Source organism: Solanum pennellii, chromosome 12, assembly GCF_001406875.1.
Source record: "Solanum pennellii chromosome 12, SPENNV200".
NCBI lineage: Eukaryota > Viridiplantae > Streptophyta > Magnoliopsida > Solanales > Solanaceae > Solanum > Solanum pennellii.
The window spans coordinates 76671170-76677169 of record NC_028648.1 but is presented as its reverse complement, the minus strand read 5'-3'; positions in this window follow the sequence as shown (position 1 = coordinate 76677169).

The window sequence follows — 6000 nt, the reverse complement described above, 5'->3', positions numbered from 1 at the left end:
TATTACATCTTACTTTTAGTAGGACTAACCAGGCAAGTTCTACATCAGTACAAATAGTGGACTATTCAAATTTTCCGCACACTCATTTGACATCTCATTACTCAACCTGATTATCAGACACCTACTTCGAATTTTAGGCTTAGGGTCATGGAGTGGTGTATCTCTATGTCATGCTTAGAGCCACACATTTATCAATTACTATGCCTAGTCATGCATCATTTTCATTTCATCAGGATATCATTTTAGCCATCATTCTTCAGAGTAAAACTATATACACAAGATATAAACATTCTGGTTCACCAATAAAAATAAACAGTCTCTTGGGGAAAAAGAGCACAGGCAAGAAAACCCCATAAGAGGATAGTGAATTGGGCTACTCAGACTTTGCCCTTGCACTAACTTTCCATTTACCCCACCCCCAACAAAAAGAAATGCAATTGTCCCCAATGCATTAAAATATGGAATACGATAGTGGTTGGTGAAGCAAACCTAGGGCGCAAAACGCCGACGATCAGCAAGATGGTGGGTCCGGTTCCTCAGAAACTCACTAGCTCTGTAGTCTGGACACCCTCAGTAGTATCCTCATCAGCAACAGCAGTATCAGCAGTGCCTCCCACTATCACCACATCTCTGGATCTAGATGCCCCATCAGCTGACTCTACAGCCCTGATCCGATGCTCCTCCTCATCAACAAGCGAGGCTCTTCGCGAAGCCTCCATCTCAAGGCGCTCCTTCTTCCATGCTCTAGCCTCATCCTCCTCTCGACCCTTACACCTCTTGTCATTCTCTCAAGGGGGAGGTTGTGGAATCGCCGAAGTGGCGAATAAGGCCTCCATCACTGTGTCCTCAGCATGCTCTGTAGAAGGGTCCTCAGAATAAGTCACCCTAGCCTTTAGGATCATATCTATGTCCGCTCGAAGACTCTCAACCGCAGACTGAAGGGTCGACATGTCCACCTGAGGGGATGGCCGGGCTAGCACCCGCAACTCCAAAGCATCCAACAGCTGATGAACTTCAGCGATCTTCCGCTCTGTTTGCTGGACCATTTTCCGCTCTGTTTGCTGGACCATTTTCCGCTCCAAGCGCTCTTCTGCCTCAGTAATAGACCTCTGCATCCAAGGCAGGATGTGATGTAGAAGTGTAGCCATCTGTGCCTCTAGTTTCTGGACCCTAGCAAGCGGGACCACAGCAGGGAAAGTGCTGGGCAAGAGGAGCTTGGGGCAGTGCTACTACCCGGGATATACTCGACCGGGGTAGTGTCACTGGTTTCAGAAGAAGCCTCTGTAGCCATGCGATCCTGTTCTACCGTATAAGCTAGATTTTCACCAAGTGGAGGCAACTCTGGACGGGGCCCTCTGCGTGGAGAAAACTCATTGGCCTCATCCCTTATGAGGCCGATATCAATAGTGCCCAGCGGAGTCTTGAGCTGATCAATGTGCCACATGAGCACACCTGCGGACCTGCATACGGAAAATATCATGCATGGAGTTATGACCTTGAAAGCCCTCTCGTGCATGACCGACTGTAGAAGACAAGTGAAATCCACCTCAAAACCAACTCTCATCGCCTCCATCAGAACTGGACGATCCCACGTGACTATATTATCAGCGGCGGTGGGGGAAAGGCAGTGGCGGACAATCAACAATAATAAATTAGTCGTGAAGGTCAAGTTAGCCTTCTTGATGTCTCCCTTCAGCTCTATTGCACAGTCGGCAACCTATCCATCAACAAACAAGTGCAGGGCCATCCACCTCTTGGTGGTCTCTCTCAGCGATGGCTCACGCATGAACTGGCTATCTTATAGAATTTGCCACCTTTAGTAGAACTCGGCTGTGACAGGGGTCCGGTTTGCATCAACATCCTCACCATATAGATACTGGCGAATGGCAGGCAGGGAGATATTGACCTGAATGCCACATAGTCAGACATGCTCATGTTGGGCTAGTTTGGCAGGGGCAGCCCGCCTATCTATTTGGTGATCTGAAAGTAGCCACGTAAGAGGTGTAGAACTCTCGTACCAACTCCTCACTATAACGGCTCAAAGAACGCGCTGTCCACTCTAGTCTGTGTCAGGTGAAGAGATTGTGGATATCTTGTATGGTGGGGAGACTACCCGTAAGGAACCGCCTCTCCTATGTATGGGTCTGTGTCTTGACTCCTTTACCATTCAGAAACTTTGTGTCTGAATAAACTTGATATTGCCCGTCGACACACCACCGGTTAGGCTGGTCAGCAACCAGGGTTAGAGCATGAGTCGGTGAGCTGGGAGTGGAATCAGAACTGTCAGCCTCATCAACCGAGGCAGACTGTGCAGCTGTGGAGGGTGCACGGACATCAATGGACCCTAAGGCTTCTTCCGACCATGACTCTCTTAAGGATCCAGACACTCCTTCTTCTTGTGTAGATGACCCAGAAGGTGTGCCGGTCAGTGTGCGCTCCTCATCAGACTGGGAGGCATTGACCACGCCGGACGCCTTCTTTTGTGCGTAGGTGTGGTAGCACGTGCAGCTCATGATGTAGTTGCAGTTCCTGAGGGACGTACTTTGGGCCATGCTCATCATCAGAGCCTATGACCAGACGGGCAGACTGGGCGACAGACTTTGAACGCCCACGTGCGTATACTCAATCTTGTTTTTGTGCCATAAGAGATAGTAGCTGTAAAGAATCAATATTAGTACGAGAAGGAGCAAACAAGACGAACAAAAACAAAACAAAATAAATATAAGAGCTAAGCTGTAATGACTTTTTTGCAGTAACATTGAAACACGACAGACTAGGTGATGGCTCGTCCTGTGTACGACGGACCGCCATGGGGTCCGTCATATCTTACTTCAACTTTTTTGATGTGGAGACCCCTGAAGGAAAATCTCTGACAAGCAGGACGGACCATCGTTACAATGACGGTCCATCGTCGATGTCCATCGTGGGAGACTCTTAGGATAAGTGTCGCTAACAACCATGACAGTTGTGCAAGACGGACCATCGTTGTAACAGTGGTCCATCGTAGAGGTCCGTCAGAGGACACTTAGCAAAGTATGGAGACCCTCAGGAGAGAGGTCTTTGACCAACACGACGGTTGTGCAGGACGGACCGTCGAGGGTATGACGTTCCATCGTAGATGTCCGTTAGAGGACACTTAGAAAAAGTATGGAGTCCCTCAGGAGATGGGTCACTGACCGTCACAATGATTGTGCAGGACGAACCGTCGAGGGTATGATGGTCCATCGTAGATATCCGGCAGAGGACACTCATAAAAAGTAGGAGACCCATAGAAAAAATGTCTCTGACAACCAGAACGGTTGTGCAGGACGGATTGTCGTGGGAACTACTGTCCATCACATATATCCGTTGGCGGACAAATGGAGAAAACATATAGTGGGATGTTGGAATAGAATCTATGATGGTCCGTCGTGGGTACGACAGTCTGTCATCGGGGTCTCGTTCTTTCATTCGGTGACAGAACTGGGGTTTCCATAATAATCCCGTATGATTCACATTCAATACTTAGCGATAACCTATATGTTTCTAACCCAAATACCTAGTAAATTATCAATGATAAAGCACCTGTTTCTAGAGCTTTAACAAGGCAATTTAGAGGATTCTCAACCTAGGTCAGAGAAAATTTGGATCATAGAATGAAGACACATCACTATGAAATAGGGTAATACTAATTGATAAACAAAAATGCAATGTAAATTGGTAGAAATAAGACACCCATACCTTAGAACAGGAGAAAGAAAAGCAAGTGAGGCACTTGGTTGGCAAGAATAGTCACACAGCAACAGACTCCGACTAGTAGAGACTAGATTTTAGGAATTTGGGGAATTGGGGAAGTGATCAGTTGATAGAGAAGGGAGGTAGGAAGTTGGAAGTTGAAAAGGGAGGGAAATGGGAGAAAGAGGAAAGTAAATGGGTGAAATGAAGGGGTGGGTTTTTTAAATTTTACCAATTTTTCAAATTTCCCCCAACCGGGTCGGGTCGGGTACGCTCATTAATGATGCAACGAGTCCCCGACGACAGTCCGTCGTAGATGTGACGGTCCATCATGGGTTCCGTCGCGTGTGCCCTAGTTTTGAAAATAAATGAAAGACGTACCTGGCATGATTGATTCATGCGACGGTCCGTCACGTGCGTTACGCTCCGTCGATGTGTCCGTCAGTGACTGCTGCAGTAAGATTTTCTGCAGAATTTCCTCGTGATGTTCCTGCAAATTTAAAACCCATTGTAGAAAATGCTAACATTACTAGAAAGAAAACTATAAGTATTGGGTTGCCTCCCAACAAGCGCCTGATTTAACGTCGCGGCACGACTCAACACGCTTGATTACTCAAACCTCATCAAGATGGTGCCTCGATCTTTCATTCACCGATTCAGCATGCCTAAAATAGGGTTTTATTCATTGTCCATTTAACTTAAACCGCACACCCTCCTTGGTTTCAAACTCAACTGCTCCACGAGGGAATAGTTGGGCAATCAAGTAAGGGCCAGTTCATTTGGACTTGAGTTTTGACGGAAACCAACGCAACCTAGAATTGTACAAAAACACCAAATCCCCAACCATAAACTCTCATTTTTCACTTTTTAGGTCATGGTGCTTCTTCATTTTTTCTTTTTAGGATATAGAAGATAACGATTGGAGCTCACCACTCTGCCTCATGGACCAACAAATGTTAAAGAACGCTTTTTCATTGTTCACCAAAATTTCATCTGCCCCTTTTCCATATCAACTAAGTATCTACCCTTAGCAAGGAATAGCCTCCCAAGAATAATAGGCACTTCAAAATCGACTTCACAATCAAGGATAACAAAATCTTTCGGAAATATGAACGACTCCACTTTTACTAGCACATCATGGAGTATCCTTATAGGATTTTCACTGTTCAATCGGCCATCAGTAGCCGCATCTCAGTGGGCTTTGGGTCAGCCAAACCCAACTTCTCGTAAATCGAAAGAGGCATTAGATTTATGCTTGACCCCTGATCACATAATGCTTTCGCAAAATGTAATGACCCAACTTTACAAGGAATAGTTAACGCACCCGGATCTTCTTTCTTTTGTACGAGAGATCTTGTAGCTATAGCACTACAATGCTGCATTCTATCATCATCCTCGAAAGTGATCGATCTTTTCATTGTAACTACATCATTCATAAACTTGGCATAACCGGGCATTTGTTCTAGGGCTTCTACCAAAGGGAAATTGATAGAAAGTTGCTTCAACATTGTTATAAAACGCCGAAATTTACCATCCTCGGTCTTTTTCACTAATCTTAGAGGAAAGGGGAGGTCTAGGCATGGGAATCACCTTAATAGGCACTTAGCATCTTTTGCAGTGTTATATTCTACTTCACCACTACCCTCTATCGCCTTATCATTATCTTTTATCACCTTTTCCTCCTTAGACGGCATAGGTGAGTCAATGGTCTGCTTACCACCCCGAGTGGTCATTGCCATATAGTGTCCCTCATTTTTTGGATTTTGGACAGTGTTGCTAGAAAGAGTGCCTGGTTGCCGTGTGTTCACAATCATAGATAATTGGGCCATTTGCAACTCAATCTTCTTAATCGATTTGCATGTGTATCGACTTTCTGCCCAACACCCGGTAAATCACTTCTTAACTCTTTAATGTGCTCATCATTAGAATCGAACCTTATCATCATTTTGTGCAACATATCCTCAACTCACGCCATAGTAAATCCACCATCCCTAGGAGTAACTTCACGATTTTGAGGAGGGACATTCCTATTATTTCTGTTACCATAGTTACCCATGTTGAAGTTGTTGTCGTGGATGTAGTTTCCATCTCAAATATAATGACCCTCACGGTTATAGTTACCATAGATCCGACCTTGGGTTCCTTGACCTTGGCTCCAATTCTCCTGATTTGAGCCTTGGGCACTCGGTCAAAAAACCCCTGTCTGATCATTTACCGCATAGGAATCCTCCGCATATTAGCACTCATCATTTAATGGTTGTGGTTTAGACAAGTAGTTAACTGCAT